Below are 24,939 nucleotides of genomic sequence, written 5' to 3' on the forward strand. Positions count from 1 at the left end.
GTCAGCAAAAAGGGAACCATACCCGCGTCTGAAACAGTAACAGATTCAGAGAATGGACAACACTGCCAGGCAATGACTTTCCAGGAATCTGGATTCATTTTGCTACATTCAAGCAGGGTATACAAGGTATGTGAGTGTGTGGGTGGGTGGTTGGGTGGGTACACATCTGTGTGTGTTTGTGTAATTTTTTTTTATAGTAAGTGGCTGCTCTCTCTCATTCTACATGTTCTATGTGTGAAAGTAAAGACAAGTTGGCTGTCTTCTATAGTTTGGATCATGAGTGTCCCCCAAAGACACGTAAGTTAAAGAGTTAGTCTCCAGCCTTTTGTGCTACTAGAAAGTGGTGAAACCTTTAAGAGGTGGGGCCTGGTGGGAGGAAGCTAGGTCACTGAGGGTACACCCTTAAAAGGATTGAGGGACCCTGGCCTATCTTGTTTCTCTTTGTTTCCCAGCAGCCAAGAGATGAATGGCCTTTTTCTGCTATGTGTTCTTGTTATGATACATTGTGTTACACAGAGTAACACAAGGCACAAAGCCAGGTGACTATGGACTGAAACTTCTGAAATTGTGAACCAAAATAAACTTTTCCTCTTTATAAGCTGATTATATTAGGTAGGTTGTCACAGTAACAAAAAGATAATTGACCTGGTGCAATAGCATGGAATACTATTCATGTTTCCTATTTAGGTATAAATATCTCCCTTATACAGACATATGTCTATGCATACCTTATATGTGAAGTATAAGTAGTTTTTCATGCTGCTATGAAATACATTAATAAAAAAGCGTATAGCTCTCAGACAACAATTTTTATTTCCATTTAAAATGCTAAGGTTACTGTACAAAATCTGATTTGCTATGTGGTAGTTCTTTTCTTCATTTCTGCCCTGATTCAGGGCAGTTACAATAGTTCCAAAGATCAGTTCAAATAGCTGCAATGGTAAAGGACTTAGGACGATCATTTGAGCTCAAAATGTTTTAATGCCATTTACATTTTTAAAAATATTCATCATAAAGGTAGACCTCCCGATTTGATTCACTCATTGCAACTCATAGTAAAGTCAAATGATTAAATAAAGTTAGCTATTTCAAAGCCGTGGGACAGGGGCTAGGAATGCAGCTCAGTGGTAGAGTACTTGCTTTGCAGGCACAGGGCCCTGGGTTTGATCCCTATCACCCCCCCCACACACACACACACACAAATGCCATAGGACATAACTCTTAAAATCAAAGAATATATACTTAACTCAAAGTTGTCATTCTTAGGATCATGAATAAAAATTATATACAGGTCACTCCTCTACTTAGGTGTAAACTTCATTGGAAATTATAGAGGCATTAGAAGGCACACCAGCCTATAATGAGCTACGTATTTATTCATAAGACAATCTTTTACTGCTGCTTATTATTTCATTAGTGTGTATTTAATAAAAGTTTTAAAAATAAATAAATGTACATATTCTATCTTCTTAAAGTATACACTTTTAAATTCTAACCCCCATTACTATCACTCCATAAAATTTAAGACTATTGCTACAGAAGCTGCTGTGTTCAAGTGAGTTGTTTTAACAGTTCTCTTCATTCTCACAGAAAATCTTTGCAAGATGCCTTCCATTAACCTTACTAAGCCCACTTACTCTCTCTTGCTACCTTTGCTTGGGATCTTTCACTTCAGACGCAGTAGTTACCTATCAGCCTGCACCTTCTGGTAAGTTCTTGGTTCCATCACTTGGTTCCTCATTCTGCAGTCTTTGCAATTGCTCCACCTACTTCTAGTCTGGAAAAGACCTTCAAACAACTTGGACTTAGTAGAAAAGTGGTATGATTACTTTGATCATTGATTCCAGTGCTGATTACCAAAGTGTCTCCTGCAGCATTCCCTTCACCAATCAATGAAAGGAAAAGATCTTCTCAAGCAGACAGAGGCATAGAGTAGACTCCAAGGGTATAGAAGCTTAGCTTAGTGCCTAGTACTGTGCTTTGCATAAATATTTGTGGTCATTTCTGGCTGCACCTTCATAAACTTAACACAAATCTGAATTTCTCTTTAGGGAAACCCATACATAATTTCCTTGTCTGGTTGCTTCAAAGGGTGGTCAGGTGAGGCAAGAAGCCACAAAGCCTTATTTAAAAAGTTGGTACAATCTTATTATAGGCTTGGTTTTTCATAATAGAAGGGAGGCTGCTGACTAATGGTGCCCAGGTCCAACTTCCTGCTGCCGGCTGGGCTTGCCACTGTGGTGAATTTAGATGAATGGTTTGAACTTTGTGCCTCAGCATCACTGGGGCTTCAAACTCAGTAACAGGAAGCTGACTGATGAGGCTTCATGACTGCTTTACATCGGGGTCTGGTGAATGGCACCAACACCCCTTAAGTTACCCAGGCGAGAAGTTTGGTTGTCATCCTAGACTCCTGCTCTGTCTCATGCCTCATGACCAATTTTGTTCCCCAGTCTCAAATATTTCACTTCCCAAATGTCTCTTGACTACCTCTCCTTTCTTCTCTAGGCCTCTGGACACTGAGCTAACTTAGGGCCTCATTGTTGTTCATCAGCATTATTCAAATTAGAACCAACCAATTTCCTTCTGTCACTCCTTATCACCTCTAAATGGATGTCTCCTACCAGAGAGATGTTTATAGACTACTATATGATCAAGCTTCACTACCTGTTCTCTTCCTTGATGTTTAAAACATTTGAAACCTCCTTGCTTCTGGGCCGAAGTTCAAACACTGTAACCCGGCCTACCAGTCCTTGCCTCCAGGCCTCGTTCCTGCGCGCCCTTCATTCCAGCCATTCCTACCTAATTTCCATTTCCTGATGATGTCATATTCTTTCTCCCTTCTGCGCTTTTCCAGGTCATTCTTCAAGCTGAAATGGCCACACTTCACTAATCACCTCTTTCCCATCGCAGTTCTCCATCTTCATTTATTTATAAAATGTTTCTTGGTGCTTTCTGGGTATCAACAATTGCAAAAAACAAAATTTCCTGACTTGTAGAGCTTCCGTTTTAGTGGTGGTCTTGGTGGTAGTGGGAAGGGACAGACAATAAACAAAATAAATAAGCAAATTGTTTACTAGACTAGTAAAAGATATGTGTTATGGAAAAAAATTAAGCAAAAAAGGATGGGAGAGAAAGATGAGACATAATAGTTATTAGGATTTTAAAGGATTGGGGCCTAGTATGATGAAAAACCAGTTGTTTTTCTTTCTACATTCACACTCAACACTGTACTTCCCTTCTGGTCACCAAAGAGTATGTGAGATTTTTCCCATACTGTCCAGTTCCTAGGGTTTGGATAAGTGTTTAAGGCCCACATGTTAAAAGCTTGATCCAATAACCTATTTAAAGGTGATTGAATGTTTAAGCGGTTGGGCCATTTGGAAGTCTTCTGGTCAAAAGGATAGCCAGCCTTGAGCCCTCCTCTTTTTTGCTTTATTTCCTGGCCACCATGAAGTAAGCAATTTCTTCTTTTACGCACCGCCCTTCTGAAGTACTGCCTTGCCACAGGCCCCAAGCCATGAGGCCAATTGACCATGAACAGATTCTGAAACAGGGAACCAAAGTAAACCTTTTCTCTTTTAAATTGGTTATCTTACATATTTTGTTACCCTAATAGAAAGCCATCACATCAGTTATTTAATACCAGTAGGGTATTACACAATTTCACTCAATTCTGATGCTATTTTCTCAAAGACCAAGTACTAGAACAAAAGAATCCCCTAAGCAATTTTTGCTCAAGAATTTACAAGGCTTTGGAGAGCTTTGTGCCAGGAATGAGGGACGAAGACCAAAATACACACTTTTTATTATAAATCACAGCCTCACAGGTGGTAGGGGAAAACCTCACTGGAAAGGACAATTGAGTAATGACTAGAAGGTAGTGAAGGAGCACGTCATGTAAGTATATGGGGAAAATGTCAAGGGAAAGCAAAGGGTAAGGGCAAAGATCCGGAAGCAGAGACGCAACTCAAACATATGAGGAACTGGAAGAAGGCGGGGTGGACTGAGAGTGAGCAACTCTCTGAGAGAGAACAGCAGATGCTAAAGTGAGAAGGGGAGAGAAGGCCTTTAAACTACCGCAAGACTTTAAACGAGATGAGGAGCTATGGGAGAGTTTGAGCAAGAGAGTTTTATATTAAAGGATCACTGTGGCTGCTAGGCTGAGAGTGGATTCTAGGCAGACAAGAGAAAAAGCAAGGAGAATGGATAAGAGGCTGCTGCCAATATCAGGTCAGAAATGCTGATGGCTTAGGACAAGGTGGTAAAACATGATTAAATTTTGGATATAGTTTAAAGGTAGATATGACCAGATGGATGATTAAAAAAGAGATGAGAAGGATAACTGCAAGGTTTCTGGTCTGAGCAACGTTAAGGATGGACCTGCCATTGACTGAGTGGGGGAAAAACTTGCAGGAGCAGGTGTGGGGGAACCATCAGGAATTCCAGTCTGGCCTTATAATCTTAGAGATACTTGAAAACTCAACTTAAGTATCTCCTTTAAAAAAGTCATCACAGTTCTCTACCTTCACTTAGAATACATGTTTTGATTATCCTCAAAGATTTGTTATATTGCTATCAAAGCCCTTAGTTACAGAAAATTGTGTGTGTGTGTGTGTGTGTGTGTGTGTGTGTGCACATGTGCGTGCATGTGTTTTGGAACCTAGAGCCTTCCACAGGCTAGGCAAGTGTTCTGTGACCAGTTCCCAGGAAGTAGGTCTTTTAACATTGGTGCTTTTGAGAAAGCCTGTGTTGACTTACACTGAAAAGCAAGTTAGTGACTTCTGTCCTAGCTGAAAGCAAGTAATTTAGATGGAACTTGCCCTCCAGGCATACGCAAGTAGAAAACTGAACAAATGTATGAAACAACTATATTCAGCTATTCCTCATAGAGTCGCTGTCAAATACGGTCTTTAATAAGAGAAAAGTAAACAAGATAAGTCCTACAGTGCACCAGCTCTTTTCCTGAAGGCAAGTTTTGAATTGCTGTACAAGGAACAGGAACCCAAAGAAAATCCAAGAGACATTGCTGAGTTGAAGAGATCAGAGATATTTAAGGCAATTTGCAATTGTGGGTTAGAGTACTATTTAAAAAAAAGGTAGAGCCATATAAATCTGCATGGGTCCCCTTGGGACTTTGTTTGAATAATAATCTGGGCCTGTGTTGGGACAAAGTCTCTAAGCCTGGCAAAGTGCAACTGACGTGAATCCGAAGCCGACATGGGCTGGAGCATTTGAATTCTTACTATGCAGAATGGAGGGCTGTTGCTGAAACCTTGGAATTATAAGTAGAGACTTCAGATGGGTCATGTCTCGGGATAAGAGCTAGATTAACCCCAAAATGATGGCTTGAAACAAAGTTTAGTGGTATGCATGAGGCCCTGGACTCCATTTTATCCCCAGCATCAAAAATGAAAGCTTTAGAAACACTGAGAAGAATCAAGCTGTTTTGCCCAACAAAACAAACTTTGCCATCTTTGAAGGAAAACAATAAAGTTCATTTACTTAACAGCACAGTATTTACGGTGCCAGGAATTTAAAATGGCATCAAAACCCATGAACTATTTAAGAATATATCTAATACACATTGGAATTGGCTCACCAACAGCAGATCTTGTCACCTTTTCTGAACTTTTTTTTTTTAATTGGTATCAGGGATCAAATTCACGACCACCCACTTGCAAGGCAGGCATTTAAGCCACTGAGCTAAATCCCCAGCCCCATTTTTTCTGAACTTTTTTAGTGATATCATCAATAGCTTGCAATTGACCAAGATGTGAGTATTTACATCACAGTAATTGGTGAACACTGCAAATTAAAACTTTTTGACATTTCTTCAGAGACGATTCAACAGCACATCACCAGTTAAGTAAATACTTGCTGAACTCTAAAAGAAAACATTGCTGAGAGAAATTAAAGGGAACCTAAATAAACATAGGTCTAATGTGTGGACTGGAAGAATCAATACTAAAGATGTTCATTTTTCATAAATTACTCTACTGATACAGTGGACTCCTGGTCCATTGTTAGAAAGCCAATGAACAGGCTGGTTCTAAAATTTTTTAGAAAATTTAAAATCTTAGATCAATTAAAAATTGAAAGCTTTAACATAAATCTATATTAAAACAATGTGTAATACTGTTTATGATAAGATATTTAAATCGATAAAACAGGACAGAGTCTAGAAATTTCCCAGTCATGTAGAGTCAGTTGATTTTCTTGGCATTAGACATTCTAAGGTACTTTATTGAGACTTTATAATGGTTTCTTGGGAATTTGTTAATACTCATTTTTTTCTAAGCTATGTTTCACAGCATAGAAATCTGAGCCCTAATTGCTCGCTCAACCTGAACTTGAGCAGTATTTTAAAAAATAATATATGCTAAGATAATGTATGCTTTGGTTGTGAACACTTCCTTGTCTATTCATTGTGTGTTGTGCTACCTCTAATTAAAACATGCATCTATGTTCTTAACCAGCAGCACAAAATAACTCTCTTTCATTCAAAATATATTTACTGAATGATTACTAAAGATCACACACTTCCGGATACTGCTTGGGAATTATTACTTGCGAGAGACATGTCAGCAGTTTAACTTCAAGAATAGTACTTATAGGGTAAGTAGTTAAGCAGAAGTGGGAAAATGAGCAACAGGAAAATAATGCAATGACAGGAACAAGTCAATGCTTTTCAGTAGTAACTCTCAGTTGAATGGTTTCAACTCCTCAGTTGAAAGACATAGATTGGCAGACTGGATCAAAAAAAATAAATAAATAAACCCGAACATTACAATGAATACTAAAACACATCCAAAAAAGAAAGTAAAGAACTAAAAATTGAATGATGGAAAAGAATACTCCTAGCAACAAGACCTTGAAAACTTCAGGGGTAGGTGTACTGTTTTCAGACAAAGTACACTTCAAACCAAAACTGATCTGAAGAGGCAAAAAGGCAGCCTCTCTCCCAATTAAATGGAGGTGGTGGGATTTTTGAGGCAAAGGACAGAAACTACAGTTAGTCTTGCCATAAGTGCTTCACTGAAAAGCAGACACTAACTAAAGAGGTCTTCATATGAATAACAGTCATCTATTGTAATCAATGCACAATCAAAACAAACAAACATAGAAACATGAGAAGATGAGGTAACAAAATGTCTTCAGAAACTCCCTGTACCCCTAAAGCCCATCCATGGGGCATTAAGTGGGAAACATCAATAACTACCCAATTATCAAAAGGATTATAGATGAGCTAAAAAAGGAAAAAGAAAAAATACCCAGATCCACAAGGTGCTTGGGGAGTTCAAAGAAGATATAACTAAACAGACAATGGACTTTTTAAACAAAATGATCAGTGAGTTCACAAAAACACTAATAAAAAGCTAGCCAGGCTAAACAAAATGATACAAAACATGAAAGCCCACTAGAGAAAAGAAGTGTGAAAAGGTATCAAATAGAAAATCCAGAAGATTAAAAATTCTATTGAAATTATTGACAGCAGAAGCAAACAGTGTAAGGAAAGAGTTTTAGAACTAGAATACAGGGCTGTTAATGGTGGCCAAATATTGGGAGATATTTAAAAACAAGTGAAGAACATGAAAAATTGATCCAACAGTTGCTAAATAATGGAAAGAAGACTAAGACTAATTAAGAGTAGTGACAAGTCAAAAGATAGCACAAATGGGACAAAAAAAAAACTACATAGAAATAATAGCAGAAAACTTTCTAAATGTCAGAAAAAAGTTAACATACAGATAAGTGAGTCATATATGACTCCAAATAACCACAATCAGGAAAGAACCTTGTCATGATACATAATAGTCAAAATCTCAGAAGTCCAATACAAGAACAGCATCTTAAAAGCTGTTAGAGACAAGCCAATAAATTACTCATAAAGGAAATATAGCGCCGCTGAACACAAACCTTTAAAGAGAGTTGAAGTGTTTCAAGCCCCACCCACAAAAAACAGCTTGTAACCCAGATTGATAAATCCTGTAGAACTATCTTTCAAAATTGGTAGAGAAATAAGGTATTTCCATGATAAAGAATGCCTAAAGAAATTCATGGTCACCAAACCAATACTTAAAATTTTTTTCAAAGGATACCATAGAAAGAGACAATGGAGTGTTAAAGGTCCAATAGAAACAATCCACCAGGTAGGATGAACAGTCAAGTAGAAGAGGGGGAAAGCAACAGAAAAATGATTTAGTGATAAGAATAAGATGACACATTCAGTGATGTATCTCAGTGTGAATCTCAATTCTCCAATTAAAAGACACAAATTGGTGGACTGGATCAAGAAACAAAATCTGATGGTATACTTATACAGGAAACACACTTAACCCAAAAAGAAATTCCTAGACTAAAAATCAAAGGATGTGAAACAATATTCCATGCAGCAGGAACCCCAAAACAAGCAGGAGTAGTTATCTTATTTTCAGATAAACTAGACTTTAAGCCAAAACTAACTGCAAGCAGCAAAGAAATTCACTACGTATTATTTAAGAGGGATAATTCAACAGGAAGAGACAGCAAGTGTAATGTGAACCGAGAGCTGGCACATACAACTTCATAAGAAAAACCTAGTAGACATAAAAGATCAGACAAACATCAAGAATTATAATGGGACTGTCAGTTCCCTACTATCACAAATAGGCAAGTCAAGTAGATGACAAATCAATAAAGAAATATCAGAGTTGAACCAGACCTCTAAATAGTTGAACTTAATATAAATCTACAGTATTCCACCCCACAATGGAACACACTTTCTTCTCAACAGCACACAGAACTTGCACCAAAACAGATCACATATTAAGTCATAAATCAGGTTTAAATAAATACAAAAGAGTCAGAATCATCCTATGCATGTTATCAGATCATAGTGCAATGAGACTAGAAATTATTGGCAAAAGAAACCACAAATGCATGGAAATTAAACAATATACTTTTGAATAATCAACAGGTAGCATAAGAAATCAAAGAAGTAGGGTGGTTATTAGAATCAAGTGACAATGCTAGTGCAATATATCAGCCACCATGGGACACAATGAAAGCAGTCTTAAGAGGAAAGTTTACAGCTGTGAAAGCCCACATCAGAAAAACAGTGAGCTCAAATAAATAAAGGAATGATACATTTCAATGTACTAGGAAAAACAAGAAGAACTCAAATCCAAAGCTATTAAAAGGAAAGAAATTATAAAGACAGGAGCAAAAATTATTGAAATTGAGACAAAAATACAAAGAACCAGTAATTTATGAGCAGCTTCTTTGAAAGAATAAACAAAATAGACAATCCTTAGCCAAACTTACCAAGAAAAGATTCATATCAATGCAATTAGAAACAAAAGATAAAATTATAAAAAAAAAAACCTGTTGAAATCCAAGGGAGTATTAGTAACTACTTTGAAAAGCCATACTCCAATAAATTGGAGGATCTGAAAGAAATGAATAATTCCTGTGGTGGACTGGTAACTGGGGGTCAACTTGTAATACCAGCTGCACTGAATCAGCATGGTGCTGAGCATGGATGGCCCACCTGAGGATTGTTGCCAACATGAAAAGGAGAACTGAAGAGGAAGAGTTTAGTTCTGTTGGTTCTCCGTAGAGTTGGTCCTCTGTGGTGTTGCTGGTTCTCCTGTTGGTTGGTTCTCCTGGAGGAGCTGGTTGAGCTTCTTTCCTGTTATGAACTTGGCTGGTCTCATCGTCAGAGGAGCTCAGGACCTTGTCACTGAGAATGGCTGTGATTCACTTTGGGGGAGCTCTAGTCCTTACTTTGAGCATTGCTTCCTGGCTCCAGAGGGGAAAATGGTGTGCTATTCAACTTCCAGAAGCTTATCACACTGGCTTCCTGATATGAGTGTGGCTGTGGTACTTTTTAGGGGAGCCCTGGTCCTTACTTTGAGTGTTGCTTCCTGGTTCCAGTCCAGAACCCTCAGATCACTGGCACAGATCCTTCATTCAGCTGGCACAGACTTTCAATCTTCCACTGTTGAGCTTTGGGCCTTCCCAGCGCAGATCTATCAATAAGACTTGCATGAGACACTGTCATGGGCTCTAGGGATTCAACTGGACTCATGCAAGACATTGCTGTGGGATCCAGGCCCTCAGCTGGATTCTTTGGGTCTTATTGTGTGGACAGATTTCCTACACTTTTTGTATTTAACTCTTTGGGTGACTATACTAAAATAATACTATCAATTATGTGTCCTGTATATAATTGTTCTCCTTGCAATCCCTGACTACAGTTCCTAAGTACAAATGTATTACCAAAATAGAACCTAAAAGATATAAAAACCCTAAATGATTCAATAGCAGACATTAAGGTAAACATTAAAAACCCAGAAATTAAGAAAAACCCTCAGCATGATAAATTTACACTGTATTCTGCAAGAAATTCAGGGAATATCTAACACCAATACTCTCAGACTTTAACAAAATTCAAAGGGAGGGAGTATATCAAACTCATTCCTGAAACCAGACAAAGACTTAGTTGAAAGAAAACTACAGACTAATCTCTTTAATAAATAGATGCAAAAATCATCAAGAAGATGCTGGCAAATAGAATGCAATGAATCATTAAAAAGACAATATATAATATAATCCAAGTAGGCTTCATCTCTCAGATGAAAGGGTGATTTAATTGATACAAATTAATAAATGCATTATATCACATAAGCAGAAGCAAGTACAAAAATCATATGGTCTTCTCAGTAGAGCGAGAAAAAGACTGACAAAATCCAACTTCAGTGCATGGTTTAAAACTCTGAAGAAAATAGGTATAGAAGAAACTTATCTCAATTTTATAAAAACCATTATGACAATCCTACTGCCAAAATTATACTAACTGGGGAAGAACTGAAAGCTTTCCTTCTAAAATCAGGTGCATGCCAAGGATCTCCAGGATCACTACTCCTGTTCAATATAATGCTTGAAACTTTAGGAATCAGGAAAGAGACAGAAATGAAAGGGGTACATACAGGAAAAGAAGTCAAACTGTCATTATTTAAGGATTATGTGATCCTTTACAAAGAAGACACAAAAAGTTCCACCAAAAGACTCCTTGAATAAATCACCAAATTCAGAATGTAGCAGGATACAAAATCAACACATGAAAACCAATAGCATGCCTGTACACCAAAAATGAATGCTTAGGAAAACAATACTGTTCACAATAGCGTCAAGAAATATTAAATACTTAGGAATTAATGTTATACAGAAAATAAAGACTTCTATAAAGAAAACTATAGTACTCTAAAAAAGATGATGGAAGAGGACATCAGAAAGTGGAAAGATGTTTTCTATTCTTGGATAAGGAGAACAAATACTGTCAATATAGTCATACTATACAAACTAATAAACAGATTTAATGCAATCCCAATCAGACTGCCGATAGCATTCCGCACAGAACTTGAAAAAACAATTTCAACATTCATATGGAACCAGAGTAGCAAAAGCAATCCTGGGCAACCAAAGCAAATCAGGCTTTCTTTCTAGTACCTTCACCCTAGGTCTTGGCCCAGCCCTTGTTCTTTAAATCCTAAAATTCAACTCATAACCACCTTCTATCACCACTTGTTATCCTAATGGGCATATTAGAGTGTAATGTGACCCCAAGTAGAATTCTTTTACTGTTGGCAGGTGTGTGTGTGTGTGTGTGTGTATGTGAGTGTGTGTGTGTGTGTTTGTGTGTATGTGAGTGTGTGTGTGTGTCTCACTATGTAGCCCAGGCTGTGTTTCATCCTTCTGCTTTGGACCCTCCAATACTTGGATTACAGGCGTGTGACACCATGCCTGGGTCCCAAATGGAATTCAGTGTTCCCTTCTCCTAATTTCTCCTCTAAGCCTTCCTATCTCTGTGCGTGACATTATAGTCAAGTCTTTACCAAAACCAGGTATGTCCTTTATTCCTCCCTTTCCTGCACGTTCCACATCTAGTCCATGAGTGCATGCTGTCCGTTCTGCATCTCATTACCATGTTTCATTTGAGCCATGCTAGAGCCTCCTAATTGATCTTTTTCATTGTGCTCCTGCCCTTTTCTACTTTCTAACAGTAGCTGGATAATCTCAAAAGGTAAATCTGATCATATCAAGCTTACTTAAAACTTACCAGTGAGATCTCATTACTCTTAGATTAAATTCTAACTTCTAGCTGGGCATGGTGGCTCACGCCTGTAATCAGCATCCAGGAGGCTGAGGTAGGAGGATCGTTGCGACTTGAGACCAGCCTGGACTACAAAGTGAGCTCACGTCCTGCCTGAACTGCATAGAGGCCCTGTTTCAAAAAAGAGAAAGTTCTAACTGCTATTTTTGGTGGCATATATTTGCTGTGCTAGTTGTTTGACTATTGTCTCTCAGCTCCAAACCCACCTTGCCATTTTAACTTAGTTTTGCTGGATTCAAGACTTGAGACTTTGCCAATTCTTTTTCTGATTTGACTGCTTTTTATACCAAGGAAGCGCTAGAGCAAAAGAATGTAAGACTAGAAGAGGAAGGGGCTTGTTGCTTGTTGGTTGCTGCTTCCTGTTCGAGTTTCTTCACTTCAACAGTGACAGCTACTTCCCATAGCAATACCTGAGTGGGTTACAGTTTCCAGTACTACCAATGCAGAAATACCAATGCAGCTGGAGTGATAATATCAAAAGGTAAATCTGATCATATCAAGCTTACTCCCTCCCTCATCTTAGGTCCCTCCCTCAGAGTTCTTGCTCCCAGAACCCAGAGATGCCTTTTAGAGACATTGCCAGCACTCTCTCTTCAGAGGCCTGTGTTTTAGCTCTCTATGGTGCCTTTCCAAACTTTTAAATTTTAATAATAACAATTTTAAGGGCCTGGGGATTTAGCTCAGTGGCATAAGTGCCTGCCTTGCAAGCAGGCAGTCGTGAGTTCGGTCCCTGGTACCAATAAAAAGGAAAAAGACCAAAAAAAAAAAAAATACCAACTTTCTCTTTCTCTCTCTCTCTTTCTCTCTCTCTCTCTCTCTCTCTCTCTCTCTCTCTCTCTCTCTCTCTGGTGAACTGAACACCTAAGTATGCTAAGAGAGTGCTTTATACCATTAGCCTGCCAACTTCTTCTTTTCCTTCTCTCAGTAGCAGAGTTGTTAGCTGCATCCTAAAGCTGATAACTTTGTAGGAGAAAATGCCTCTTCCAGCCCTCACAGTCTACTTCAGTTTTTTAGTTGCCCAGGTAACAGTTCCTGTTCCATTTCCGGTCTGGTCTCTTAGAAATGGCCAGTCACTGTGATGCATAGCTGGTCACTGTGATGCACGTTGTATAAACCAATCTCTCACTGACAAGTCACTCTGCCTCTGTACTTCCTGCTTGCTTATCCCATATAAGCCCTAGACCACCAGAGATCAGGGCCTGATATTATGGGAATGATTCTGAACAGTGCCTGTTGGTGTAAATAAATCTGTCTCCAAATTCTGGGTGTCGTTTTGGTGTTTCTTCATACCTTACTGTATGCTCTTTGCTTTTTCAGTTACCAACGTAATAAATTTTACTTTAATTTCTTTCTGTTAAAATAACTGGACTGATTGCTCCTTTGTATTCTCTCTCTCTCTCTCTCTCTCTCTCTCTCTCTCTCTCTCTCTCTCTCTCTCTCTCTCTGTGCTGGAGAGGAAACCCAGGGACTTGTGTGCTAGGCAAGCACTTTGCCACTAAGCTGTTACATCCTCAGCCTCTTTCTCCCATTGAGACCCCGACCAACACACATCTCTTCGTAATCTCCTTAATTATTCATCTTATCTCACTCAACTCCTGTTGTCCATCACTGTTCCTCAGTTGTATCACCTTAAATTTTGCTCACAAAAAGCTTTTTCCTATCTCTTAAGCATTAGGTATTTTTGTCTCCCTAGGATATCTTCATTAGGAATTACTGAAAGGAAAAGGTAATTCCCTTTTTTATCTATAATTTCATCCTTCATCATTAGTAATGCTCAAATGTCACATTTAAGAGCCAGCTTCTCTAAAGACTCTTCCTACCACCCCCTTCTGACATGCCTGGTCCTAGGGATGGAAGCCAGAGCCTTGTGGATGCCATATAATCTCTTTCCATGAGGCCACATTTCCATCCCTCCTCAGGGCTATTTCTAAAGCTCTCTGTTCATTTTTTCCATCTCACCACTTCTTGAGTTACAGTACTGTTGAAGACCATTCTATATAACTTCTTGGGGAAAATGATTTCATAAATTAAATTTTGATTAGGGCTTGTCTGAAGCCTAATGCCTTACCATGTGGGCTGGCTATGATATGTGGAATATAATTCCATGAGCCTCTGGTCACAGTTGGGCCACAATGGTGCCATGATGCTATGACACTCCAGGACAAGATTGCATCGGCTGAATACATCCCTGTTCCTTCAGAATGCAGTAGTAATAAAAAATAGAGTTTCACCTGGGGGAAAGGACAGACTCCTTCTTAACATGTCATCTCTCCCCATCATCCTCATCCACAAAAAGAACCTCATAAGCCTCAGATCACCGCAGCCCTCTAAATCATCCGAACTGATCCTCATCAGCACAAGACCTTCTCAGAGCAAGATCACTGCCACCCTCTGAGCCATCTGACAACCCTTCCAATTATTGTGTACACCCAGTGAAGGACGGCTAGCTCAATGCTGTGGTCTCTGCCCATCCTGAGACATTGATCTGCCATTCCCTCTGTCATACATTACTAAATGTTTCTTTTTCTTTTTTTCTTTATCCTTCTCCATACTCTTCATATAGGTAGTTGGAGATCTTGGCCAGGTCCAAAAGTAATCCAGGTAAATAGCTTATTTTTTGTTTACTTGCTTATCATCTGGCTTCCCAGTTCAACATAACTTCCATGTTTCAGCATCTTTCTTTGCACTTACCGTGTTTTCTGGCACATAATATTCAACAAATACTTGTGGAATACATGAGTGTGCAGTTTCCATCCAGAGCTGCATGGGAAAGGGTCTACCTTCTTATGAAATGCACTCAGCCAGAGTCTACATGACCTGGTCCAGTGGGGATGACACCTGACCAGTCCTGCTCTTGGTGACTGACAGAGTGGCCAGCAGCTTGTCACTGGGTATGTGATGTTATGGGGCCTCAGCTTCTCAGTCTCTTTCATTGTGGTCTACCTCCCACTCTTTCTCAAGTGATTGGTACTTTTAATTTTTCCAATTATATCCACAGAAGTTAATTTTCCAAAAAGGATTTGAGCCAACACTAAGATGTAATAGCTACAGTTTATAGTTAGGTCCTGAAGACATTTGATTTTTACTCAGCAAAAAAAAAAGTCCCTAAGTCAAAGAAGCTTTAAAGAAGGAGTCCTAAATTTTTGTAATTTTACAAAAGTTTGGCACGATGTGGTTTGTTTACCTGTAGTCCTAGCTACTTGAGAGGCTGATGCAGGAAGATTGCTTGAGCTCATAAATTCTAGGTCAGATTGGATAACATAATAAAACCCTGTTTCAATGGAGGAGGGAGAGACAAAAAAGAAATAAAGACCAAACAAAAAAATCAGAGGGTGCTATTTTGTATTTATTATACTTACTATTTTAACTGACCATATAAAATTTAAAGGCCAATTAAAGTAAAGATGAAAATTATTGCACATGGTGGAAATAACTAATCTTGTCTTCAAAAATGTTCTTACTGTCTATACACAAATTTGTACATATTGGGTTCTGAAGAAAGAACATAAAGACTTGGAAAAAATTCTAAAGATGTATCTCACTGTGATTTAGATCTAAAATACCCATGCAAAGTCTCACACTTGGAGGTGAGGCCTGGTTAGAAGTGAGGGGTTACAGGGTGCATGACCGGGAAGGGTGTATTCTTATCCCTGCACCCCGACTGCTTCCTGGCCACCACGTGGTGAACAACCCTCCTCCACCATGCCATCCTGCCACCCCATTTCTACCTTAGAGTCAGTCAGCTATGAATTGAATCCATTGAAACTGTGAACCAAAATAATTCTCTCTTCCTTTGAGTTGTGCTGTCAGGAAAGTGAGTAATGCAGAAAATTGGTACTGAGTGTGGAGCCATTGCCGTGACTTACCTGACCATGCGGTTCAGAAGCCTTTGGATCTTGTTTGCGGGAAGAGTTTGACATGCTTGGTTAAAGCAGGCTAGATAAGCCTGAGAATCTATAAACAGAGTAAGAAAATATTGATGGGAGACTCTGGTCAAAGCTAAGAAGTCCAGAATGCTGATGGAAATATGGACAGTGAAGGGTAAGATTTCCTTCAGCTGTAAATAAGTATTTCCTTTAGTAGTTGGACCGCAGGCCAGGAGTGCTACACCTTGGCAGGAAAATTTGTCTTCATTTTGCCTATATTCTGAGGCTTGTGGCAGGCTGATATTAAGGATGGTGGAATAATTAATCTGGTGGAAGAAATTTCAAGGCACCCAACATTCAAGCTGTGGCAAGGGAGCTGATGGCTGTTTTTAGCCAGAACTATAGTGAAAACTACAGGCAAACAGCAAAGCTGAGTTATTTCAAAAGTTCTCAGATTAGCATCAAAATGAGGCCACTTACTTTGTACAGGGTCGCCATGTCCAGTGCAGCTCTTAAAACCCTGGAGGGAGGACAGTGGGGGATGAAGAAATGAACATGAGTCAAGATGCAGAAAGCTCAGGTCAAATGCAGCAGCTCCCTCTCCTGTTGGGAGAAAGAACTACCCAACAACTGCAGCACAATTATTCGTCCAATCAGCATAAGAGGCTGCTTGCAGAGAATTTTAAGGGAAAGGTAAGATTCAGAAGAGGAACAACATGTAATCTTCAGCATAACATCATGCTTTGGTGCTTACACAGGGACAAGAGACAAGTTGTCTATGTTATCTCAGGAGGAGGCCAAGTCACTTTGTGCATCAGCAACCTGAGCTGCACACACTTTTCATGAGTCCCTGCCAAACTCATGAGAAGCAGGGACCTTGTCCTAGATACCCAAGTACAAACAACTTTACCCCCAACATAAGGACAAGAAGAAAGATGCTTTCAAGACATCTCAGAAATCAGCAAGACCCCATCTTTTGCAATCTCAAGGTTTTAAACTATAAGTCTTTCATTTGGGAAGAGAATCTCTGACACCGTTTTATTCAGGGCCACACAGGGAAGTGTATCCCTGAGTTCAGCCACCTAGGCCCTCAAAGGCCACTGCAGCCATGGTCCAAGAGGACTTGGATACTGGCACTAGAAAGCAAAAGTTACAGGGTCACAGAGGCTTCCATCAAGACTCATTAGAAGGCCTAGGAGGCCAGACAAAAATGTGTGACAGCCAGGAGTGGTGGTACATGTCTATAGCCCCTGGACTTGGGAGGCTGAGGCAGGAGTAGTCACAGCAAACTCAAAGGCAGCCTAGGCCATAAAGTAAGTTCAAGGCCAGCCTGAGATGCATAGTGAAACCCTATCTCAACTAGAAAAAAAAAAGTTTGCAGTGTCACAGTTCCTGCCAGGAGCTCATGAGAGGGCAGTGGGTGACACTGTGAGAGTGATGCTGAAGATATAGAGGGGATCCCAGGGAGTTGAGGATGCCAGGAACATGGAACATCATGAGTCAGCCCGAGAGAGAAATCATGTGCTGCAACCAGCAAGGCCATAGGGGCATGTTTCTCAAACTCATGGAGATCATATCTCACAACTGACCTAGTAGGTGCTGAACACACAGCTACAGGATTTTTATCAGTTCTGCTGGGTTTCAATCTGTTTTGGTCCAATTTCTGTCTATTTTCCTGTTTCTGTCTTTTGGAGTGGGAATGTTTACCCAGTTATGTGTCTGATGGAGAAAGAACTATGATGGAAGTATGGTGGAAGTATTTAACTTTTTTATTTTTTCATAGGGGCTCAGAGCTAAGAGTCTCGGAGAAGATTTTGGACTGGGACTTTAAAGCAATGCTGGAACCGTTAAGTCTTTGGCACTTATTAGAGACAGACTAAATTTATTTTACTTAATGAGATAGGCAAAGCCTTTAGGGGTGGGATGTTACGGTTTAAATTTAAAATATCCCCCAGAAGTCTCATGTTCAGAGTCAGGGCCTGATTAGATACAGCAGGTGTCACCTGGAGTGGTACGTTCTTGTCCCTGGCTCCTCTCCTATCTCTGCCTCCTGATTTCCATGTGATGAACAGCAGCTTTCCTCCACCATGCTGTTTTGTCATGCTCTTTTTGCACCATGTTTTGCAACCATAGCCTGCATCCACTGAATCTACCCACCGAGTCTATTGAAATCATGAATCAAAGCATTCCTCCTTTAAGATATGGGTGTTAGGTATTTTGTCCCAGTGAATAGGAAAGCAATTAACACTTAAGTCTATTTTTTCAGTGCTGCTGATTGAACCCAGTGTCTTTACACCGAACTACAGTTCCAGCCCTTTTCATTTTTTGAAACATGTACCCCTAAACTTCTAAATTTCCCAGGGCAGGCTCAAACTTGCAGTCTTCCTACCTGGGCCTACCAGGGTTACAGGCATGTGTCACCACATCCAGTTTGGAACTGGATCTTTAAAGACATTTGTTTAAAAGTCTACAGAAATGTAGGCAGGTCCAGACAAGGTGGCAAATGGCTATAATTCCAGCACTCAGAAGGCTGAGGCAGGAGGATTACAGCAAGTTTTAGGCCAATCTGGGCTACATAGTGAGTTTAAGGCTGGCCTGAACTAACCTGTCTCAAAAACAACAACTAACAAGGCCAGGTGTGGCAGTGTATGCCTGTAATCCCAGTGCTCTGGAGACTGACGCAGGAGAATTGCTGTGAGTTTGAGGACATCCTGGCCTACATAATGAGTTCAAAGCCAGGCTGAACTACAAAGTGAGACCTTGTCTTAAAAAACAAGCAACCTAGCATAGGGAAGCCTTGGATTTTATTTTTTGCATTACAAAACAAAATAAAACAAAAACAAAGCAAAACCCCACGATAGTGAGGAAAGGAATAGACACCCAGAAGGGAATCCAATCTGAGTGAAAGAGTCGAACCATTTTTTTTTAATTTTTAAAAGAATATTAACTGGTGATATCTTACTGGTTTTTTTTTTTTTGTGTGTGTGTGTGTGTGTAGTTCTGTATTACTTGTACCCTTACACTGTTTTGTTTTGTTCTGTTTTTTCTCTTTTTCCTTTTAAATAAAAAAAAATTTAAAAAAGAATAAAATCAAATGAGAAAAAAACAAAATAGAGTCATTCAAAACAAAAGGATGGACACAGTACATGTTTTAAAACCACAGTACAAGGTGATCTACAATGGTTACCATGATGTCTCTTGTTATCTTCAATAGAATTTCCCACATCATCAGGTTCAATAAAATTGAACATAGCAGTACAGAAAAAAAATCAATAAAAACAAAACATTGGATAAATTATAGGACTTCAAAAGAGAGTAAACCAGAATGGGTATCATAGTGAAGCTTATTGTCTTCAGAGTAGTTGCCTGTATTCTCAGATTTGTTACTATCAAACATAACAGATTTGAATAAAATCAGTCAAGACAAGATATTGAAAGCAATACAGGGCTTCAGTTATGTTAGTAGGAAATTAAAAATGATTACCATAGTATATCCTGCTGGCTTTGGAATAGCTGTCTGTGCCCTCAAATCTAGTAGACAAACTGGAACAGAATATAACCAAACTAAACAAAGCAATGAAAACATGGGTTTCAATTCATGATACAAGATTAACAATGTCCTCTGCCTTCCCTTTTCAGACAATTCTTCCCCTTTCACTTTCACAGGGTGCTTTGTACATTTTGTATCCCACTAACTCTTAGTTTTTAATTAGAGGGGCAACCTGCTATTTACCTAAGTGGTTCTGAACCTTTTTACCCCTGAGCTTGATTTCAAGTTGTATCCATTTACCTACATGAGCCTCAAGGTTTTCCTTCCTTATAGCTGAGTAGTTCTGCATCGTACAAAAGTGTTATGGTTTTCTAGCCAATCTGCAGCTGATGGGCATTATTTTCTCATTATTTTCTCATCTTTGACTTTCAGTCCACAAACCCTCTTTCAGGTTAATCATATTTCTTATATAGAGCATCACGATGGACCCTATTTCCTGATAAACTCTGCCTGTGTTTCTTTTTATTAGTGTATTGAGGCCATCTATGCTAGTGATTATGGCCAACCTTCTCTGCCATGCTATTTTTCTGCCATTGATTGTCTACTTTTCCCCTTAATTCCACTGTCTGTCCCCTTCAGTGAGCTCCCTCTGCTGCTGTTCTTGAAACCATAGTCTCTTTTCTCTCTCTCTCTAGAATGTCCTTCAGTATTTTTTGTAAGGTTGGATTGGTAGTCATGAACTCCCCCAGTTCCTCTTTGTCATGGAAGCATCTTGTTTCTCCATTAATTTTGAGAGACAGTTTTTCATGGTACATCAATCAGGGTTGGAAGTTATTTTCTTTCAGGGCTTGGAATACTTTGCTCCAAGCTCTTCTTGATTTGATGGTTGTGTCAAGAAGTCTGTTGTGATTCTGATGGGTTTTTCATTATAGGTGATCTGTTTCTTTTTTCTGACAGTTTTTAATATTCTATTCTTCTGTTGAATTTCTGGGACCTTGATTATTATTTGTCTGGGTGTAGATCTATTTTGGTTATAGCTGGCTGGAGTTCTGTATGCCTCATATACCTGAATATCATTTCCTTTTCCTATACTTGGGAAGTTTTCTTTAATTATTTCTGTAAATAACCTTTGTATTTCATTAGTGTTTACCCCTGCTTCTTCACTCACATTTTTATTCTAAAGTTATAGATCCTCTTGTCATCTTGTAGCCTTTGTATTGTTACTTCCTGGTTGTTATTTTTAAGAGATTTTTCCTTTCATGGGCACTCATTGCAAACCTGTTTTCAAGGTTTGATAATCTATCTTTAGTTCTTCAAGAAGTTTTGCCAGTTTTCAAAGGAGTTTTTAATTTCCTGGTAATTTCTTTGAATCTGTTTCATGTATTCTAGATTTTTTTATATTCTTCATCGAAGGTTTCCCTCCTTTTTCTCTGTTCCTCCATTCTTCTATCTGTGTCTTCTTGAGAGGTGCTTAGCATTTCTTTTATTATTTTTGTTATATCTTCCTTTACTTGTATTAGTGTTTCTGATATGAGTTCTTTTATAATGTCACAAAGATATTTCCTTATGTCAGATGCTGTTTCTTTGGAAACTGCAGGTGTGCAACCCCCGATCTCTTTTGTGTTTACCTCTCCTAGGCCAGTACCATTTGGGTTGGGGGTTGGAGACTTCCTTTTGCTTCTTCCTCTTGTCATGTTTCTGGTTTCTTCCAGACAAGTGGCTGGTAGTGGTCCCCGGCACTTCCTGTATTGGTTACAATTACTCTGAAGCATGCTGGCTAGGGATTGCTGCCCTCCCCAGTCTACTGTTGACCACTGAAGTACAAGCAGGGTGGGGCAGGCTGGCCCCTCCCTTCTGAGCTGGTCAACCACTGGGAGTCTTCATCATGTTAGTGTGTGCCTTGCAGTTGGGGCCAGTTAGGTATAACTTCAGGGGAACCTCATCCTTGGCTTTTGGATCCCATACAGGTATGGGACTTGGTCCAAGCAGTTCTCACCAGTGAAGTGGCTGACTGAAGCTGCTGCAGTTCTGGTTCTGGGCTTATCCTGCCTGACTCCAAAATGTCACCCAGCCAATCACCCACTCCCACAGGAGGACTGAGTTCCCCGCACTCACGGCAAGCTGGTGCAGATCTCTGAACCAGTGCTGTTCTCCTCTCTGCCTCTCCCCTCTGTGACCACGTTCTCCTGCTGAGGCCCTCGGGCTTGTGAACCCCCAACTTCACTGCAGCCGTGTGTCTTTGGATTCAGCAGCATTTGGTACACAGTGGGACTGGCTCCAGTGAGAGTAGGTCTGGTTACAGCTTCTGTCCACATTTTTTTCCTTTCTTTTCCATTTAGTTTCTTCTTGGATCGAGAGGATCTATCTCCTTCCATCTGGTCTTCTCCAGGATGCTGTTTTCCAGCATCAGAGCTCTTTCTCTCAGAGAGGCTCTTTACTTTGCTGCTTATTGATCCAACATCTTCCCAGCTTCTGAGTCTAACCATTTGACCTGGTTGCAAATGTGGACAGAACTAGAGAGAACTAGAGAGAACTAGAAAATGCAATGAGTCCCTTGTCCTCTTTGGATAGACTAGGTACCAGGGATAATGCAGATGGTAGAAATGATGATGTGGAGGCAAAAGCAGACAAATTTTAGATAGAACAATCACTTCAGAAATGATGAATCAGAGAACAGGAAGAAGAATACAAAGGCCCTGATGCATTAAAAGTTTTAGTGTGGCTGAGGGGTTGAAAGAAGCTCATTAACCAAACACAGATGGAAAGGGAGGGCATAGATTGGGAAAATGTGCAGGACCACTTCCCTCTGGTCCCTAGGGCCTGTTAGTGGTTTGCTTTGTGTTATAAGAGCAATGGAAGCCTTGAAAAGTCTTAACCAAGGGTATGATTTGATCAGATCCCCCTACGTCTCTCAACAGAATGGATTAGAGAGAAGGTAGTTCCAAGGCCCACTAACTCCTATGGGAGAACAGTGGGTAAAGGGTTCTTAGAAATATCTAAAAGGAAGGGAGAGGCCAAAGAGGAAACCCCTGGATTTAAGCTAATAAGATTAATTTTGGACTCAGAAAACTCATTTTAAAAAGTGATGCAGTTTATCCAAGTTGGTGAAGCAGTTCATACTAATTACTTTCTGTAGATGGGTGATTTCTAGTGATGGTCTAACCAGCATAGCTGACTCACTGGACTTATAATATTTCTTTCTCTGGAAAAGATTTTTATATTTACTTTTAAAAAGCTTTAAATTAATTAATTATTTGTTTTGAGACTAGGTCTTGCTTTGTTGCCCTTGCTGGCCTCAAAGTCCCTAACCCAAAAGTGATCCTCCTCAATCAGCCCCTTGACGATCTGAGCCTACAGGTGTGTGGCACCTCACCTGGTGTTTTAGAACCAAGATTCAGAATTTTTATGTAAGCCAGATGGCAGCAAGAAGGGCATTTCTGGGACCAGAAAACGTAGGATACCCAAGCACAACAGTAACACTGCGGCCCTTTCCCTGAGAGCCCACTCCCTCCTCCCCACCCCAAGTTCCTCTTCCTGTCCTCACTACTGCAGCATCTCACCCAGGTGCAGACTGAACACAAAGGGAAACCATTTGCTATGCAAGACAACTGGCTATAAATGATGCAAACTACCCAACTCTTACTTTATTAGCATTTTCCCTCTTTAGGCCACTCCCCTTCTGTTTCCCACTTACTTATCCATAATGTATAGATAACACTACAGAGGAGGTTGGGACAGGAATGGAAGACAATCCTGGGCCCAGGGAAACTCAGAATTCTTGGCACAGACTTCCTAGTATCTCCCAGCGTTTCCAGCACTCCCTCCTGTTACGAGACAAGAAACTCAGGTGTCACTCTGACAACTTCTGCTTCTTGGCCCCATAAAATCCATCACCAAGTCTATCAATGGCACTCGAGGGTCTCGCATACCCACATACCGCTCTCTTCTGACATCCCTCTCCCCTTCCCAGCTAAGATCTCTCTTCTTTTCTCTGGGTTTTGTAATGGCCTCCTTATCGACTTAGCCTATGGAACTCTTTCAAATCTGTCCTCCACACTGCATTCAGAGAAAACTTTCAAAAGGAAAACTATGTCAGTTTTATCCCTCTATTGTGAGAGCATAAAACATTTCAATGCCTCTTTTTGTTTTAGGATACAGACTAATTTCTTAAAAATGTCAAGCTAGAGATGGCAGTCTAACTCAGGAGTAGAGTACTTGCCTGCCATGCACAAGGTTCTGGGTTAGATAGCGAGCAGGGGAAAAATATATTTTGATCATAGAAAGAGACACATTACTGTTAATCCTCTTTGAAATACTCGCCCTTGCTTCAAACACACTTATTTCATCATTCCCGTTTTCTGATGCAGTTCTGGAAGTCCTCTTTCATGAGTCTCCCTGTGAGACGTGATGAAAAATATGAATGCTGCTACCAAGTGCCACCCAGCAGAAAACCAGCCTCATCAAAGCAGGATGGCGTCCTCTTCCACCTAATTCACCTGGTCTGGCACCCTGTGACTTCTTCCCCAAAGTCAAAACGACCATGAAAGGTAAATGTTTTCAATCAGCTGAGGACATTAAGGCAACCACAACAGTGCAAGACATTCACATAAAAGGACTTTCAGAACTGCTTCAGGAAGTTATAAGAAAAGTGGGGCCAGAATGTCTGAAGCAAGGGGGGAGTATTTCGAGGAGAAGTGATGGCAAAGTGTCTTTTACTATAATAAATATTTTTTAAAATTTAAACATTCACTGTAGTGTTTGGTAGAATATACCTGTAGTCTCAACCACTTGGGAGGCTGTGACAGAAGGATTGCTTGAGGTCAGCCTGGGGTAGCATAACAAAGAGCTGTCTTTAAAAGAAACACATATGGAAGAATCCTGATGATGAAGAAGAAGTGTGGTGGGGTTCTACTGGATATTTTTCTTATTGGATTCAGAAGTCAGAAGCATGAGAGTCAGAATTGGGATAGGGAAACTGATGAAAAAGGATCCTGTCTGGGATGACAAAAATACAGCAGTGTTCCACTGCCAGTGTCACAAGGGTCAGCAGTGGTGTCCACTGTCATGGACAGTGTCTGTGAGCAAGCAGTGCGTCCTTACTGGGTGTCTCTCCTGAGAGTTTGATTTTTCAGTCTTTCTAGCAAGTCTGTGTGCTGTCCAATATCTGAATAGTTTAACTATTTTCCACTCTAAATTGCTAGAATTGGTGTCTGTGGCTTATGCTTATAATCCCTAAGGTAAAACTTTTTGGAGTGCACTGACAGTGGAGAATAGCAGGGGTCTGATGCCAGCTCCTTAGTTCCTGATCTCCAGGGGTTCCACAGGTTGAGGAAGCAGTAGGGCAGCTAAGGAAGAAGACAGTGTTCTGCCTTAACATCAAAGCATTTGTGGACTCAGGACATAGGAAAGTTGTGGAGCAAGGCTTG

At 40.0% G+C, this 24,939-nt stretch overlaps 1 long non-coding RNA gene across 1 annotated transcript; it reads left to right on the forward strand.

The window, feature by feature from the left end:
* LOC134473205 (uncharacterized) lies at positions 1–24,250 on the forward strand. The gene is made up of 2 exons (XR_010043333.1): positions 1–126; positions 23,881–24,250. It is a non-coding gene; the product is annotated as an uncharacterized LOC134473205 (long non-coding RNA).
* Positions 24,251–24,939: the final 689 nt, after the last annotated feature.

The sequence above is a fragment of the Cavia porcellus genome, unplaced genomic scaffold (genome assembly GCF_034190915.1).
Source record: "Cavia porcellus strain 051 isolate PalLab524CR breed Dunkin Hartley unplaced genomic scaffold, mCavPor4.1 scaffold_26, whole genome shotgun sequence".
NCBI lineage: Eukaryota > Metazoa > Chordata > Mammalia > Rodentia > Caviidae > Cavia > Cavia porcellus.